This window comes from Oreochromis aureus, linkage group 14, assembly GCF_013358895.1.
Source record: "Oreochromis aureus strain Israel breed Guangdong linkage group 14, ZZ_aureus, whole genome shotgun sequence".
NCBI lineage: Eukaryota > Metazoa > Chordata > Actinopteri > Cichliformes > Cichlidae > Oreochromis > Oreochromis aureus.
This window is the reverse complement of record NC_052955.1, coordinates 40,621,049-40,640,068: the sequence shown is the minus strand read 5'-3', so window position 1 is coordinate 40,640,068 and position 19,020 is coordinate 40,621,049. Positions and strand designations below refer to the sequence as shown.

The 19,020-nt window shown below is 41.8% G+C and overlaps 1 long non-coding RNA gene across 1 annotated transcript; it reads left to right on the top strand.

Annotated features, from left to right (window-relative positions):
- The first annotated feature begins 16,760 nt into the window (after positions 1–16,760).
- LOC120432870 lies at positions 16,761–18,585 on the top strand. Its single transcript, XR_005608150.1, has 2 exons — positions 16,761–17,203; positions 17,823–18,585. It is a non-coding gene; the product is annotated as an uncharacterized LOC120432870 (long non-coding RNA).
- Positions 18,586–19,020: the final 435 nt, after the last annotated feature.

Genomic DNA, 19,020 nt, shown 5'->3' with positions numbered 1-19,020 from the left:
AAAACAGATATAGATACGTTTATCCTACCATAAAACAATAAGACAAGGTACGACCTCTCCCATGCTCCCAGAGTGTGGGTGTGAAAACCAGAACACTCTGGAATGCACACAATGCTGTTGTAGACTATTAAGGATCAAACCTCCTATCACTACACAATCGATTATACACCTCTAAGCATATATGGTTAAATATTTCTTAATGACAATAATAAAATATAAACCCAACATCTCCACCCTGTATTGTCATTTTTTTTTAAAGACTATATGGCGTATATATATCTCTTCAGCTCTACACCACTTGTCAACATTTTCAGTGCAGGCTTCATTTCATACACACACATTAGCCTTAGCATCCATGTCACTCTGCTGCAACAGTATGTAGTTGGTAAAAGTGTTAGCAATCATTTTATTCACCATCGATCTTACACATGGCAAAATGCAACCTGTAAACAAGCAAAACAATGCCAACAATGTAAGAATGGGAGTCAAAAACTTTAAGAACATATTCCACCGTGGTCCAGATGTCAACCAGGCTATCCAGCCTTGGGACGTGTCTCCTCCTGATGTGTGGTCCGCCACATATTTCTGCAGAGCAGTTAAGTTCTGCAGTGCTTCATAGATGTCTCCTCCAGTCGTGTAGCCATCCGGGATAAATGTACAACACGTCTCTCCAATCAGCTTACACACTCCTCCTTGTGATGCTGTTATCAAGTCCAGGGTCAGCCTGTTCTGCAGAACCATCATTCTGATGGCCTTTTGCTCCTCCGCTAAGGCTGTTCCCAGCTTCTTAGTGAGATTAATGTGTCGCAGTAGGGCATACCGGTTGATCTCCACGTGATCCCGTACCTCTGCAACTCCGATGTTTGGGATCAGACTTTGGAAGAACTTAGCTCCTCCACTCCAAATGCGGAATTCCATGCGGCACTCCAGTGTCTACTGTCACACCCAAAAGAGTTTGGTGAGGCTATATCCACCTCACTTCCGTCGGTTGCTAGGGTGATGTTCAACTCTGTCCATGAAGAAGACATGATCCGATAACTTCACCAAGGCACATAATCCTCCCCATCCCTCAGGGAGTGATAGATATGCTTTATGTCCACACAGGAAGTACCAATCAGCCAACACTCTTGTTCCTTTACTGCTCGGCACTGTCCTTGCACAGCCTGTCCACTTCTGGCTCTTTGCTTTTACTGGTATTCTGTAAGCCAGGTTGACCTTGCATTCGGTCCTCCTCAATGTCAAGTTCTCAGCACACTTCGCACTGGTCAAGCATTTCATACACCTGCTCTCGTTCTCTGGAGGGCAGTAGGTGTATATGTATCTACATAAGCGAAGCGGCAGCTCCCCCACTGACAGTGTTCCATTGTTCATCACACACACTGGTAGTTGAGCTGTGTTCAGCTTGTTCAGCAATATTATGTCTGGCAGTGGGTCTGAGACTTGAGGCCAGGCCAATAAGTCAGTTTGCCCAGAACAATTCACATTTAGAAGTGGCGACTTAGTCCAGGTGATGTTCAGAGGTGTACTGTAGTTGGCCTTGGACCAGAGGACTCTGTAGCCAGGATGAGTTGCTAAGCCTAACAGACACCAACTTCTGTCCTCTGTTATGCTCCAGATGTATATGCGGACAACGGCATATGAGCACACACATAGCAGTCGGTCCTATTATTCAGGTGAGCAGTTGTATTCATAAACTGCCACCAAAAGTTTGTAGAATAGCCATGAGGGTATTGGGTGTGGTTTCCTCGGACATACAGGGTCTCCACTGCTGACCATGACGACATCAAAGCCAGTACACCCAGCAGGGTGGACAACACTTTTCCAGCCATTCTGATGAGTACCTGTGGCTCAGTTGGTTTCTTCACCGGATTGAGACGAGGGGCCCTAGAGGCTTTCCCTCCCCTTTGTACCCGGTCTTCCTGCCACTTACTCCGAGCTGGCCTGGATGTGTGTCACCTTTTTGCAGTGGCTTTGGTGTATCCAGGTGGGTCGTTCTGCGATCTTCACAGCTGTTGGTGTTGTCAGCAGAGCCTGGTATGGTCCATCCCACCGTGGCTTCGACCAGCACTTCCTCTTTATGACCTTTATCAGCACCCAGTCCCCTGGCTTCAGGCGTTCTTCCTGTACAGAAACAGAATCATCTGGCAGATTATTTGCACTCATGACTTCTTTGCTTTTCAGCATTTTAATCATCCAGTCTGCTAGTGTGTTTCCTTCTTCTGCTTTATCATTATCATTACAAAACACTGGAACTCTAAATGGCCTGCCATATATTATTTCAAAAGGCGTTAGGCCCTTATCAGTTGGCGTGATTCTCATATACATTTTCACCAGCTCAATGCAGTCTACCCATGTTCTGCCTGTTTCCTCCATTTTTTTCCTGAGTCTCAGCTTTACTGTGCCATTAGTCCTTTCAACCAGCCCTGCACTTTGTGGGTGGTATGAGCAGTGGTTTTTCAGTGTTATCCCCAGATGTTGTGACATTTTCTCAATTACTTCATTCACAAAATGAGGACCATTGTCACTGTAAATAGTCTGGGGGATCCCATGCTCTGGGATCACATTTTTGCATATCGCCTTAGCCACTGAAATAGCATCTGCTTTCTTAGTGGGGACAATTTCAACCCACTTTGAGAACGGGCACACAATTACCAGGCAGTACCTGTAGGTGTTACAGTTAGACAACTCAATGAAATCCATATGGATTACTTCAAACGGGTAGCTGGGTCTGGAAAACCTTCCTCTTCTAGGGCTGAGGTTCCCCTGAGCATTATGTTTACAACATATTAAACATGCTTTACAAAAATGTTTTGAATAAGCATTGAATCCCAGTGTGAAAAACTACCGTTCGACTGCTGCCACCATCCCGGCTGTGGAGACATGGCAGAGCCCATGGCTCAAAATTGCAGCAGTCCTATATAAGTTCTTAGGCAATATAGGTTTATCACAAAGATAGTAAACATCACCTCTCAGGCTTGCTCCTTTAGTGAGCCACAGCTGCTTCTCAGCTGGAGGTGAGTGTGACTGCATGTCTGCTAACACATCATGTGTAATGGGCATAGTTTGCTCCTGAGACGCCAGAATATGAACCCCATGTGTTCCAAGGGCCGCTTCCTTTGCAATTTTATCTGCAAAGGCATTGCCTAGTATAATGGGGTCAGTGCCACGTGTGTGTGCTGCACATTTACAAACCGCAACTTTACTGGGCAGTAAGACTGCTTTCAACAGGTCCTGTAAAAGTGTCGCATGCTCCACAGGTTTCCCTGTTGATGTTGTCATGCCTCGTCTTGACCACTGAGCGGCAAAGAAATGAAGTGTAGCATATGCATACTGACTGTCTGTATATATAGTCACTACCTGCCCCTCAGCTGCTTTGCAGGCATCCGTAAGAGCCACTATCTCAGCTGCTTGGGCAGACATGGAATGTGGTAACTGCCCAGCACGGATGACCTGTACATCATCCACAACAGCAAAGCCCGTTTTAGTCTTTCCCTCTGCTGTTTTAAAACTTGAACCATCAACAAACCAAACCTTGCCCTCAGTGAGTGGTATGTCTGTTAAATCACCTCTAGGTTTACACTGTGTTTCCACATGCTCACGACACACATGTGGTGTGCCCTCTTCCTCTGTGGGCAACAGTGTAGAGGGATTCAAAGTTGTACACCGCTTAATAGTTACGTGTGGCTGGGAGAGCAACAGTGACATTAAAGATAAGTGTCTTGCAGGTGACAAAAATGTCATTTTAGTCTGCAGCAACAAAACATCCACCTCATGTGGAACTAGCAGGGTCAAAGGGTGAAACAAAACAATTTCACCAGAACACTTTACGGCTTCAGCAGCTGCACACACAGATCGCACACAATGAGGTAAGGCACAAGCCACTGGATCCAGCCTCTTAGAATAATAAGCTACTGGCTTTATTCTACCTCCACACTTTTGCGCCAACATGGACGTCATAAAATGTCCTTTACAGTCAACAGTCTGAACAAAAGGCTTGTTATAATCTGGAAGCCCTAGAACTGATGCTCCTGTCAGCATCTGTTTCAGCATGCACAGAGCTTGCTCCCCCTCAGGGGTCCAACTCAGACTTTCTGACATAGCTAAAGGTTTACTGTACATCATATCTAATAATGGCTGCGCAACTTCAGCGTAATGGGGCATCCATGATCGACAGAAATTTAGCAAACCTAGGAATTGCATCATGTGTTTCTTTGTCACTGGCCTAGGTGCTGCCAAAATAGCTGTTTTCCTCTCTGGGTGTATGCTCTTCCCTGCTGCACTAAGCAGATGTCCTAAAATTTTCACTTCTGTCTTTACCCACTGTAGCTTTGAAAGTGAGGCCTTGTTACCCGTTTCAGCTAAGTGAGTCAGTAATGCCAATGACATATCTCTACTATTCTTCTCTGAATTGGATGCAATTAAAATGTCATCGACATATACCAACATCTGTGAATGTGATGGAATTACAAAATCAGACAGACAATTTGTAATATTCTGTGTGAAAATTGTAGGACTGTCACAAAAACCTTGCGGCAATCTGGTGTATGTGTATTTTTTGCCTTGATACGTAAAACCAAACCAGCCTTGTGAATTCTCATGCACTGGTATGGAAAAGAAAGCATTACTTAAATCTACCACAGTGAAGTGTGTTTTGTCTGGTTTGAGCTGATTTAACAAGGTGTGGGGGTCAGGGACGCATGGAGCTATACTCTCCACTGCCTGATTTACAGCTCTTAAGTCTTGAATCATGCGCCACGACTGTGAATCAGCCTTTCTAACTGGGAAGATGGGTGTGTTACATACTGCCTGTGGAGCTTCAACTAATATCCCTGCTTTAATCATATCCTCTATTACTGGTTTAATGCCTTCCACTGCATCAGGCTTCAAGGGATATTGTTTCACTCTTGGCCTAAAAGACGTTTTGGGCTTTATAACTACTGGACTCGCTGTGGTCATTAACCCCACATCAGTCTTCCCAGTAGACCAGAGCTTCTCTGGGACCTGTTTAAGCTCCGGGTGATCTCTGACATCTACAACATATCATTCTGTTGTGTCATTCTCACCTCCCTCTAAGTGTGTTTGTGGTATAGTATGTGTCACCCATCCCAGCTTTTTACGAAAGATGCTGTGCTGCATGTCTGTCTCCCAACCCCCTCTAGCTTGCTGCCACATTCCAACACTCTCCCCCTGTCTCACCAAAGATGCTAAGTCTGACCACTCAGCCATGCCACTCTTTGTCAGTGAAATATGTGGTGTCTGCCCTGTAAAGAGTTGTTGTGCAGCTTCAGAAAGGATCACACTACATCCAGCCATGGTTTCACCATCACTGTATATTGCTTTTATGGTGATTCTCTGTGGCCCTAATTTCAGCACTTTATCTGTGTAGGCCTCATCAGGCCCAGGCGTGGTCTTAAATCTCAGTGTGACATGCAAGTCTTCTGGCGCCTGTGTGTTGTGGCTGGTTGTCAATATTTCCTCAGCTGCAGCTAACAGTTTACAGTTCATTTGATCAGGTCTGGAGGCCGACAGGTCAAGGGTCCAGTAATAATGCAAATCCCCACTGTCCTGATGAACCATTGTCTCAGCAGTTTCTCCTTTCCCTGCAGCTATCATCCCAATGGATGTTGGAATTATTGAAATTCCAAGTTTCATCATCATATCTCTTCCCAAGAGGTTCACCGGACAAGTTGGGCACATTACAACTGGTCCCTGAGCTGCCTCTCCTGTGGTAGGATCTCTAATCCACACAGGTTTAGAGATTCTATGCTGATTTAACTGGCCATTTGCAGACTTCACATAAATTGTGCCACTTGAAGGGTCAACTCCTGACACATGATCTTTTAAAACAGTTTTATCTGCACCTGTATCACACAGAAATTGAACAGTTTTACCCTGCACAGTTAACGTGCGAACTGGTTTTACTTCTTTCCCTGACAGATTTAACAATACTTCAGTTAAATCTAGAGTCAGAAACACAGGCTGTTGGAAATTCTGGTAAACTAGGGGATCCTTTGTACATGTATGTGTGTTAGCAGTGTCAACAGGTGCTAGTCATTTATTATAATAAGGGTTTCTGGCATCAGGGCGTTTATACTCTTCAGGCATGCGATCAGGACACTCTCTTGCGTGGTGCCCCTTTTCCCCACATGCATAGCATTTATCAAATCTCTTGTCCTGTTTCTCTTTAGGGCCCCAACTTCTTCTACTACTCTCACCTCCGCCTCTATTTTTTCCCCGTCTAAACTGTCCCTGGAAAAAGATTTCATCTGCTAAAAAGGCAGCGGCCTCAGAGCTTTGTGACTTCTTTTTTTTATTTTTAATGACTTCCTGTGCATGGCGGGCCCAATTCATGCATTCAACGGACCCGTCAGTGTTCTGATTAATATTTTGTTTTCTGATGAAAGCAGCAATGCGTGGATGGAAGCCATTCATCAGAGCATGCTTCACCTGCTGCTGATATGGGCTGGCCTTCTCCGCACTCTCTTCAAGGCCGCTATGCTCTTTAAAAACTTCCTCTAATCTCGCTCTGAATTCATGAACATCCTCTCCTTCTTTCTGCACACATTGGGCGATTTTGTTGTAATCTACCGAAGCTTTAAAGGTAGGTCAAAGCATGACCCCATATATGACTTCCCTAAACCTGCTGGCCTGGAAGTCCAGCAGTTCATCTAAACAAAAGGCACTTAGCCTAAAACAGATATAGATACGTTTATCCTACCATAAAACAATAAGACAAGGTACGACCTCTCCCATGCTCCCAGAGTGTGGGTGTGAAAACCAGAACACTCTGGAATGCACACAATGGTAAATGGTAAATGTTAAATGGCCTGTATTTGTATAGCGCTTTTACTAGCCCCGCCTAAGGACCCCAAAGAGCTTTACATACCCAGTCACCCACCCATTCACACACACATTCACACACTGGTGGAGGCAAGCTACAGTTGCTGTACAATGCTGTTGTAGACTATTAAGGATCAAACCTCCTATCACTACACAATCGATTATACACCTCTAAGCATATATGGTTAAATATTTCTTAATACAAATGACAATAATAAAATATAAACCCAACAATTTGCATTTCACTTGAAGTAAGCTGATGGATCGGGGGTTTGACTTGTGGTAAGAACATGACGTTGTATTTTATCAAAGTTTCCGTAACTTAATTATAATACAGATTTTTTTAAAATCATTAAACACATACACAGGCCACCTGATTAATACATTTGTGAAATCCAAAATCTGCCATAGGTTTAACATATAGCTGTATTTATTGTCAGAAAGGTAATTATTTTAATTTGTTTAGCAGGTGTGGTGTACTAAAGTGAAATACTTTGTGTTTATGATATTTTGTGCTAGTCATGTATGGGAACAAAATATTACAAAAATATGCAGTACAGTACACTCAAGCACTATTAAATATATTAATTCTAAGTACAGCTCTCATTTATGCAATCCTTTGCAATCAGTAATTTGTTTAACTCTGTCCCACATTGGGTTATCAATATTAAACTTTGTGAATTGCTTGTCATAAGTCATTTAGAGAATCCTCATTAGATTTAAAGGTTCATCCTCTTGCTGTTGTGTATACCTTCCCATTGTTGTTCTACACATTTTATTCAATAATGCATCCTTGAAATATCCAACACCATTTTGTCCTCACTACACTTCACTCCTTTATTTCCTCTTTTACAGTGAATGGTGCAAGAAGTGTTGCAGTGACATAGTAAATGTGGCAATGTAATGCCTGCCCTTCAGTTTCTCCAAGTAGGTCCCATATTCTGAAACATTATCGAGTGAGACATAGGCATTTTGGAAATAATAATCATATTCCATGTGTGCATGCAAGCTGTCCATGCACGTTTCAAACGTGGAATGCACTATTAATTCATTTGAATAGATGCCACATTGTTAAAAATAGTCATCATCAGTCACAGGGATGACACAAATGACATTTAGCTGTCATTTGTGTTCTTGTAAGGATCTTGTGTCTGAGAGGGATTAATTGACTCACATTAAATGGTAAATGGCCTGTATTTGTATAGCGCTTTACTAGTCCCTAAGGACCCCAAAGCGCTTTACACATCCAGTCATCCACCCATTCACACACACATTCACACACTGGTGATGGCAAGCTACGTTGTAGCCACAGCCACCCTGGGGCGCACTGACAGAGGCGAGGCTGCCGGACACTGGCGCCACCGGGCCCTCTGACCACCACCAGTAGGCAACGGGTGAAGTGTCTTGCCCAAGGACACAACGACCGAGACTGTCCAAGCCGGGGCTCGAACCGGCAATCTTCCGATTACAAGGCGAACTCCCAACTGTTGAGCCACGATCGCCCCATTAATGCACACATGAAGAAAAATGAGGTGGTAACTTGTATGTTTTTGGACTGCAAATTCGAAAAAAAACATCTTAGGATCTTTTAAATCCCACAAGAGCAGGAAACACAGGTGTTATTCAGTAAAAGATCTTAAACCAGGAATAGTAGTATCAGCCACAGTTGCTTACCCAGAATCTGCCTCCAATACTTTTGATGAAAACATTGGTGAGGATGCTCAGCCAGGTAGCAGTGCTGATGCTCCACATGACCTCCCAAATGTAATTGAGCACAGTTTGGCAGCAGCTTTGTTAAAATTAGAACATTTTTCTAATGTACCAAGCAGAGCAATTAATATTTTTTTGGTAGAACTTCATCACTTAACTGTCTCTCAAAATCTCCTGCTGAAGGTGTTCTAGTGGACATTTTTAAGAAGAGCAACCTTTAAGTTGACAGAACTGTCATAGAGGAAATCATTTCTTCTCTGTGGTCAGCAAATCCTCTAAATAAGGCCATAGAAAAGGGTGGGCCATTGAGTTCTTCATATCAACGTACTCAATATTACAAGGAAAAATTTAATGTTTTTGAACCAGTTGAATATATTTTAGATGTGAAAGAGAACAAAACATTGCAGTATATTCCCATCCTAGAATATCTGAGAGTGCTGCTGAGTAGGAAAGATATTGTGGACAAGAGAGTTAGAAATCATGAAACACGAAGGGAGACTTTGACAGGAAAATAGATTTTGTACAGGTCTTATAAGGATGGTCTGCATTGTAAGGAAAATACTTTGTTTTCAGGGGAAGAGCTAAGTTTATCCATAACTTTGTATGCTGATGACTTTGAGGTCTGTAACCCTTTGGGCACCTCCCGCAAAACTCACAAACTTTGTCCTGTGTACTGGGTACAGGAAAACAGGACTTACTATTCACAAGGACATGTATCTCAGTCATATACAACACTATAAAGAAGTTATTCATCATGCTAAATCTGCCTACTACACCTCTGTTATTGAATCCGCTGAAGGAAACACTCACACTTTGTTTTCTACATTGCATAATACTGTTAAACCCCCAGATACCTTTGCCATACATACACACTCTGCCGCAGTTTGCAACAAATTTATGGACTTTTTTTTTACACCAAGATTGAGAATCTTCATCAACAATTGCCCTCGTCCTGTGAAATGGTCAATTGTTCTATCTGCATTTTCTGCCCTTCTCAGCTGTCATCCTCTCTATCCAGTTTTGAACTTCCCACAATAACTCAGCTATCTTCCATAATTACTAACTTAAAGTCATCATCATGTAAACTTGATCCACTGCCGACAAATCTTCCCGTCTCTTGCCCCACTGCTCACCTGACTACCATTGGACTCCGAGCCTTTAGTTGTTCTGCCCCGAGACTTTGGAATGCACTTCTACTTGTTCTCCGGACCACACACTGTCTCACCACTTTTAAATCACATCTCAAAACTCTATTTAGAAGTGCATACACCTGATCTGTCTTAGTCCATTTTTACCTGCTCAGTTTTTATACTTGCCTTTATACTTTTATGACTCCTTATGTCTAAATTTTATTTTACCATGTTTATTATATATACATATATTTTTTTAATGTTTTTTTTATGCTATTTATTGTAAGGTGACCTTGAGGGTCTGAAAGGCGCCTATAAATAAAATGTATTATTATTATTATTATTATTATGTTATTATTATTATTATTATTACTGAATAACGTACCCCAGAATCTCATTCTAGTTTATCCTCAATTTTGCTGTGCATTTTGTGCAAAACGGACAACGTAAAATCATTTGGGTATGACAAGGTATTACCCCTATTACATGACCTGAGGTCTTTGGAAGTTGATGGAATTTTTGTCCCTCAGCTGGACAAATCACTGAAGGGGACAGTGCAGATTATTGGTGCTGACAATTTAGGAGCACATGGAATAGCAGGGTTTGTTGAGAACTTTACAGGTCCCCTCATTTGTCGTTTTTGTACAGCAACTGCTTCGGACATTCAATCACATGAGGTTAGGTCAGGAACTTTCATTCTCAGAACACAAGAAACACATGAAACCCATGTCAGAGCAGCCATACATTGTGGCACTAGCTATTTTAGAGTTAAAAGAGGGTGTCCTTTTACTGGAGCACTTTCTCATTTTCATGTTGTCAGTGGCTACCCTCCTGACATTGCCCATGATCTCTTTGAAGGCATTGTGCCCTTTGAAATAGCACATTGCCTCACGTTACTGATATCAAAGAAGTATATCTCCTTGGATGATATAAACAATTCCATATTGCATTTCCCATACAAATGGACAGACAAAACCAATAAGCCTCATACTTTGCCACAAAATCTTTCAAGCGGGAAAACCATAGGGGGAAATGCCCATGGAAACTGGTGCTTGTTAAGACTACTCCCATTTCTGATAGGCCCCAAAATCCCTGAACATGAGCCAGTATGGCAGGTCTTGTTGGATCTAAAACAGATTGTTGAGCTAGTGGTTTCCCCAGTTCACAGTGAAGAGTCTATTGCTTACCTTGAGAGCAAAATTTCAGATCATCGACAAAGGTATCAAGAGGTGTTTCCTAACAACAAATTGCTGCTTAAACACCACTACATATAGCATTACCCACAATTAATTCAGCTTTTTGGGCCTCTCGTGGGACTTTGGACCATCAGATTTGAGGCTAAGCACAGTTTCTTTAAAAAGATTATGAAACACACCAGTTGCTTTAAAAACGTCCCTCTGTCTTTGGCTGTGAAACATCAGTTTATGATTGGTCATCACCTGTCCTCTCCAAGTATTGATAAACCACTGCTGGAAGTGTCAGAAGCATCCACTGTCCCATTAGATGTTTTAAAGGAAGAGCTAGCTCAAGCTTTCAAACAGAGAAATCCTTTTGTAACTGAAATAAACATTGCAAAAAACGTTTGTAGTAAGGGAATACAATACAGGCCTGGTATGACAGTGGCATATGGTTCTTGTGGTGGCTTGCCTGAATTTGGGGAAATCCATCAAATATGCATTTTGCAGCAGGGACTATTTTTTGTGTTAAAACTGCTGTGTGGATGGTATTGTGAGCATTATGGAGCCTTTCAGCTGACTCCATCTCCGGCACGAGAACTTGCTCTTGTGGAAGTCTCTGAACTGGCTGATGAATACCCACTGGCTGCCTATGCAGTTGGAGGTATGCAGATGGTGACCTTGAAGAGATGAATCTGTGTCTTTGGGTAAGATCGTTTAAAAATAATTGTGCTGGGTGATAAGTATGTTGTACCTGCATGTTTAACCTTGTTTGTGTGGGAAATGGTGATGGGATTGGCAACATCATGCACTGGTGAGTGTGATTAAAGAAATGGAAGGACTGTTGAAAAAGTGTGAACGGTGTAAAAAACGGTCTCTGCTGTCACATACTAATGTGTATGGGATACCTTGGACACACTAACTGGTGTTTTTTGTTTGTGTTATTAACTTAATGTCTTTACAATTTTGACAACTTGACGTTGACATGTTTTTCTTTTCCAGAGTTAAGTTGTCAATGTCTTAAATGTATTAGTGTTGTAACGGTAAAAGATAAGGTTTGTTATAAAACTGATTGTAATTACATTTTCCTATTCTTTCCTAACAGACAGTGAAGTAGGACCATGACAGCTCAAGCTATTCTCAGAGTTATCCTTGGACCAGACAGTAGTCAGAAGGTCATGATTTCTGCTGGTCTGCTTTCAACTGTTGCTGGACTGGAAACTGAAATAAACACTCAGTGCAAAATAATGGAACCCTTCCGATTGCAGTTCATGGACACACTTTTTGTGAACTTAACTTCACTGGAAGAAATACAAGACAAAGCGACAATCAAAATTGTATACACATCCTTCCAACCTCAAGACCAAGGTGACGACACGTTTTCTTTTCCATCAACCCGTGCTCCTGATGACACATCTACTTCTGGTGACAGCACCGTCACTCTTTCATCTCCAGAGTCTACATCATCACGGTCTTCGTGGCCAGATTTGTTCTGCATTCCCCATTTCACATATGATGCGGAAATTAAGCTTGCAAAGGCCCATGTAGCTTTCAGAGAAAATGGGATGCTGCTGATCCCTGATCCAAAGCTAAAGTCTGACATTTTGGAGGGTTTAATCCAGAAGGTAATCAAGCACACAGTCTAACTCACAGACATTAAGTTTGACCAAGTTGCAGAGGCACTCATCCTGAAGCATCCATGTTTAAAAGAAAAAGGCTCACACAGTGGCTATGTGGGATGGAAGATGAGCCTCAAATACAAGTTATCAAACTACCACACACATCTCCGCAAAGTAGGATGTCCTGAAGTATGTGTGAATTCTTTGAAAAATAAGCCAGCTGAGAAATGTTCCCCTGCTTTTGCCGTTAAGCGACCAATGAGGGCTGAAGTGGATTACTGCCCCTCTTTTCCAGAAAGTGAACAGTCCCTTGAGAAGATGAGGGTCGAACTCCTTTCAGGTGTGAAGAAGCGCAACAGAGAGACAGTCATGGATAAAATGAACAGAACATATGCATTGAGAAGACAAGAAGTCATTTTTGATGCTCCCATGATCAGCAATGTACAAGAGAGATGGCCGGCTCTTTTTTTTCCAGCGGAGGTAATTTAAGTGCGGAAAATGGACGGCAATAAATTTAAAAAATGCATTGACTAGTTGTGTCATAGATGTGTCGATGTGTAAAGGTACTGCTTGACTTTATTAGAATGTGTGTCCATATATTGCATAGCAGAGTCCAGATGAAGAACCATGCCCTGTACCTGCCATTACTTTAAAATAATTTCATGTCGTTTCAGATAAACGCAGAGTTCAAGCGCATCACAACCATGCGTTTACAGTCAAGGTTTCTGTCGCGATCAGGGGAGCAGGGCAAAAAGCAAAAAGGATATAAGTGCCATGATGACAGTAAGAACTTTTAAATTATTTAACTACAAAGTGTATATGCATTGCATTAGGTCAGTATGATGGCGCCTGTGTTTGGCTCTGCCGCTGCCGGTTGCAGTGTGTTGCGCTCTACTACTGCTGCGTTGTTTTTTTCTGCTCTACTGTTTTCACTCAGTTTTAATGATGTATTTGCTGCCCTGGTGTATGATCGCCTGGCTTTGCTATCCATCCGATCTTCTATGATGCCACACAATGTCTCGTCGTCCTCTGGCACTTTCCTTCCTCCTCCATTAGCTGGATCCTCGTCAGGCGTTTTCAGTGGTCCCTCTAGACCACTGAGAAGGAGAGGGAGAAGAGGAGGTATTCAGGTGAAGCTCAGGATCTACTGGCGGCGTGGTTGGGCTGGTAAGCGACGTCGAGCATGTGTTGTCTCCTGTGACCAGAAAAGCTCCATGGTGGGGAACTTGTTTTCCACGGCCCTGTTTGGATACGCTGGGCCCGGCTCTTTGAGACCGTGCCACCTTAGGAGGGTTTATCCAGACTCTTCTTCGGGCTGGCTTTTTCTTCCCTCGGTGAGTGGATTCTACGAGCGTGACAGCTCGAACCCTGTGTATTTACGTCCCTTAACTCGAGCCTCTGCAAATAATGAGGTTTCTAGCTCACTGAATATGGCGCTTTTTAACGCTCGATCTCTCTCTAATAAATCATTCTTGTTGAATGATTTTATATTATCTAAAAAACTCAATCTTTTATTCCTGACTGAGACCTGGCAGCGGGATGTAGACTATTCGTCACTTATTGAACTCTGCCCGGATGGCTATAGTTTTATAACCCAGCCTCGGTTGTCTGGTCGGGGTGGCGGGCTTGCTGTGGCTTTCCAGGACCGTTTCTCCTGCCGCTCCGTGAAAACTGGATTTTTTCGCTCGTTTGAGCTGCAGCTGCTCAAAACTGGTAAAAAGGATCCTTTTTTCTGTGCTGTGTTGTATCGCCCACCTGGATATAACAGGTTATTTTTGTCAGAGCTCAGCGACTTCTTATCCGCTACTATGAAGCTGTCTAGGGTGCTTATAGTTGGGGACTTCAACATTCACGTTGATGATGACTCCGACCCGTTCGCCAGAGACTTTATGAACATTATGGATTCTTTTCATTTTGCTCAGCATGTGTCCGGTCCTACACACAGCAAAGGACACACACTGGACCTTGTTTTTACGTTGGGTTTAAATATTGATCTTATTTGCTCTGAGGACATTTTTATTTCTGATCATTATGTTATTGTTTTTAACCTGTCTTTTAATGAGCCTTTGTCCCCCGTCAGACAGATGGTTAAGTCTCGCATCTTAAACTCCTCCACAGTGGAGAAATTTGTGGATGCTTTTAACTTACAGCTATCTCCTCAAAATGATGTTGATTTCTTAACTAGTCTTTTTAATAATTATTGCCTTTCTATTTTAGACGAAATCTGTCCGGTTAAAACGAGGAGTGTTTCTGCCTCTAAATCTCCTCCTTGGCTAAATGACAGTATTCGCTGTCTAAAACGTGATTGTCGTAAAGCAGAGCGCAGGTGGAGGAAAACTCATCTAAATGTTCACCTCCTCTATCTTAAGGACCTTTTAGCTTCTTTTAATAATGCGATTAGAGATGCGAGGGCTGCCCATTTCTCACACTTGGTTACAAAGAGCAGAGGCAATCCTAAGGTGCTATTCAACACCATTAGTGACATTGTTACTCCTGCTCTGCCTGCGGCCCCTATTTCATCTAATGAGGACTGTGAAAATTTTCTCTCTTTTCTGCTGGCAAAAATTCATAACGTGAGAATGAGTTTTACATACTCAGCACCTGCTATCTCAATCTCTACCCCATCTCGGCCCATTGTCTTGGATACTTTCTCTCCGGTTTCACTACCTGAGCTAGTGAAATTAGTGAATTCAGTGAAAGCATCCTCCTGCTCACTTGACATTATACCTGCATCATTATTCAAAAATGCTTTCCAGTCTATTGGTTCATGTGTGCTCACTTTAATCAACTCTTCACTGACGTCTGGTATAGTTCCAGTTTATTGTAAAAACGCTGCTATTCTCCCACTTTTAAAAAAACCTCAACTTGACCCCTCTCTTTGGAGCAGCTACCGACCTATTTCTAAATTACCGTTAATTGCTAAGCTTCTAGAAAAGGTTGTGGCTAAGCAACTTAGGGCAGCTCTAGATAAACATAACCTTTATGATAAGTTTCAGTCCGGTTTTCGTCAATTTCACTCCACGGAGACAGCCCTTCTTAGGGTCTCAAGTGACATCTTGATGAATAATGATGCAGGAAAATGCTCTGTTCTACTCATGTTGGACCTCACATCAGCTTTCAACACAGTTGACCATCACATCCTCATTGAAAGGCTGAAAAATTGGGTTGGTGTATCTGGAACTGCATTAGAGTGGTTCTCCTCTTATCTCCATCACCGATCCTTTTCTGTGGCAGTTTCCGATTTTAGGTCATCCTCTACCTCCCTTACTTATGGTGTCCCTCAAGGGTCAGTTTTGGGGCCTTTATTGTTTTTAATCTATCTTCTTCCCCTTCAGCATATAATGGGCTCTTTTGAGGATATTTCTTATCATTGTTATGCTGATGATATTCAGTTGTACGTTTCTTTTATGCCTGAGGATTTATCTAAGCTTCAGCGGCTGAATGATTGCTTAGATTTGATCAAACGTTGGATGGCTGCAAATTTCCTCCAACTCAACGAGGGGAAAACCGAAGTCCTCGTATGCGCCCCTGATAGATTTCTATCCCAGATAGTGAAAGCCCTTGGTCCTCTCTCACTCTGTTAAATCCTCTATCAGGAATTTAGGTGTCACCTTTGACTCGAGTCTCACATTGGATGGGCATGTCAATTCTCTGGTTCGGTCGTGTTTTTATCATTTAAGAAATGTGGCTAGGCTAAGCCCGATTTTATCTCGTTCTGAACTGGAGATTGCTATACATGCATTTATTTCGTCACGGTTGGATTATTGTAATTCGCTGTTTATGTGTCTTAGCAAAGGTTCTCTGGATCGTCTGCAGGTTGTGCAAAACGCTGCAGCGAGGCTTTTGACAAAATCCTCCAAGTACTCGCATGTGACACCATTGTTATCTCAGTTACACTGGCTTCCTGTTAAATTTAGAGTTGATTTTAAGATCCTGGTCTTGACCTACAGAGCTGTGCACGGACTGGCACCAGCCTACATCTTTGATCTGCTACAGCCTTATGTCCCCAGCAGGTCTTTGAGGTCATCTGATCTGGGCTTACTTGCTATAAAAAATACTAAGAGGAGGACTAAGGGTGACAGAGCCTTTGCCACTGTGGCCCCGAGACTGTGGAACTCTCTCCCCCAAGCATTAAGAACTGTGGACTCAGTAGCTGTTTTTAAAAAACAACTCAAAACTTACCTTTTTAAAACTGCTTTTGGTTAATTATTTGCCTGTTTTATTTTCTTTTTAAATTTTTTTTATGACTTTTAATCTTATGTGCAGCACTTTGTGATTCTGTCTAGAAAGGTGCTATATAAATAAAAATTTATTTATTTATTTATTTAAAAGATTCATATGTTGCATCCATAGCAAAGCTCAACTTTTACTTGTGAGTACCAATTCCACTGAAAGGACCCCATCATTTTCGTCATGCATTTAGTGTCCCACTGTGAGAAATTGATCTTTTTTATATGATCTGGAAACTATTTAGTCCAGTCCCTAAAAGTCATGTCAAACCTTTTAAAATTGTTTTGCTGGTGTTGCATGTTGATGACTGGTTCAAAAACTCAATAGTTTTTGTCTTTGACCACTTTCTTCTGTGCTACTGAAAATTTTGAGTTCACATATCTCTTTTTTCTTTGTTATAACTCTTAAGGATGAGATTGATGCTCGAAGGGAGTCCCTCATCAAAGGACTGCAAGTTTATCTGAATGAAAATCCTGACATCTTGGTGCAGGAGCACATGGTGAGTGCTTTATGAGCTTTAGATTGTGGCTTTGCAACATTTCAAAATGTATTCAGTTAATCATATAATTCTCCTTGGACTAGGCAGGCCTAGTAGTCCTCTTTAATAATTTGGCAAAGGGATTCTAGCACTGAGATTTAAACAAAAGGTTAAACTTGTCACACTAGGGGTCTAAACATTCCACTTTTTCTCAACAGCTTCAGAAAGTTGAAAAAACATTCATATGACACAGAAGACACATGGAGAAATCAATCTTTACATGCGCTTTTGTTTGAGAAAAAAATTTGCCCAACTGTGAGGATGAAAGAAAACCTAAATTCTTCTGAGTGACATAACCTGGCTTGCTGGTGGGCCAATGTCTTTCTAACAAAAAACTAAGGTAGAGCTTGAATGCCCCCTCATTTGAAATAAAAGTTGTGTGTGTGTTTTTTGTTGGGTTGTTTTGGTTTTTTTCTTTTAGAAACAAACCTTGAATGGCAGCATGACAGGGCACTCTTTGGCTACAGCCATCTACTATACTGTTTCCATGGGTTTATTAACTATAGCATTAGAATTGGTGCATATAAAAAAAGGGGGATTTGTCTAAAAAGGAATCTTAAAATGTTTTATCGTTAACCAGGACATGACCGAGGCCACTGCACTGAGTGGCATAGAGAAAACAACGGTGGGCATTTATGTCTCCAGAGACGTGCCAGGCAATGACTTTCCTGATGTTGGGATCATCATCGAGGGTGTGGTGGTTCTTCAGGATTTGGATAGTGTGGCCCTTGGAGTTGCCATGTTTTTTTTACTGTTTTACTCCTTGAACATTTGTACCCATCACAGCTCTGCTACACTTTTGAGGTGATTCAGAAGGTGGTAATGGAATTGGATGCAACTCAACTCTCAAGAAAAGCCCAAAATTTAAAGACAAAACTGTTCATGTAAGGAAAGTTCACTGTAGCTCTGCATGTGAGATGGTTTGCTCTCTCACTTGTTCTCCTGCATGCTGGAGGTTCAATATCAACGACAAATCAGTGTTCACTGTTGTGTACATTGTAAATGCCATGTGGACAGGACCTGGCTTGTTTTTGTTTTTTCCTTTTTGCTCTCTGTTCAAGTTTTCTAATTGGCAGCATTTTTAGATTTTGGTTTATTTGTTTTTAAAAGTGAAGAAATGTAGGGTGTTCAGCCTAAATAGTCCCATCATGGCTGTGTGAAACAGCATTTTAGGTTTAATTCAGCTGTTGTAAGATTACTTTGATGGTTTTATGTTTTAAACCAAGATGTTGTAGTATGATCAGTGCTGGAATTTTTGAAACTATTTTTGGAATTTGTGAATTTTTGAGTCACTGTATCACTGTTATTTCTGTGGCTCTTCAATAAAGGTTTTTGACATGCAAGTCGTATTTTTTTTTCTTTTTTTAGTAATTAGGGCAAAATGCATAATGTTAATGTTAATGATAAGGTTAACAGGAAGGTGTTTCCCAATCCAGTAATTTATTTTAGTGTTAATGGTAACTAACATGTCAAATTATTAGGGCCCGAGCACTGACAGTGCGAAGGCCCTATTGTATCTGCTCCGTTTCTTATTATTATTTTTCATTGAAATGAATTGCCTTTTTGAGGGCTTTAACATGCTCAAAAACTCATGAAATTTTGCACACATGTCAGGTCTGGTGAAAAATTTTGTATTTTAATGGTTTTACATATGAGCACTGGGAAATGGCTCTAGAGCGCCACCTATGCGTTGTTAAATGCAGCCCTATGAACACATCGTTTGAGCTACATGTATGAAATCGGGCACACATGTGTATCATGCCAAGACGAACAAAAAA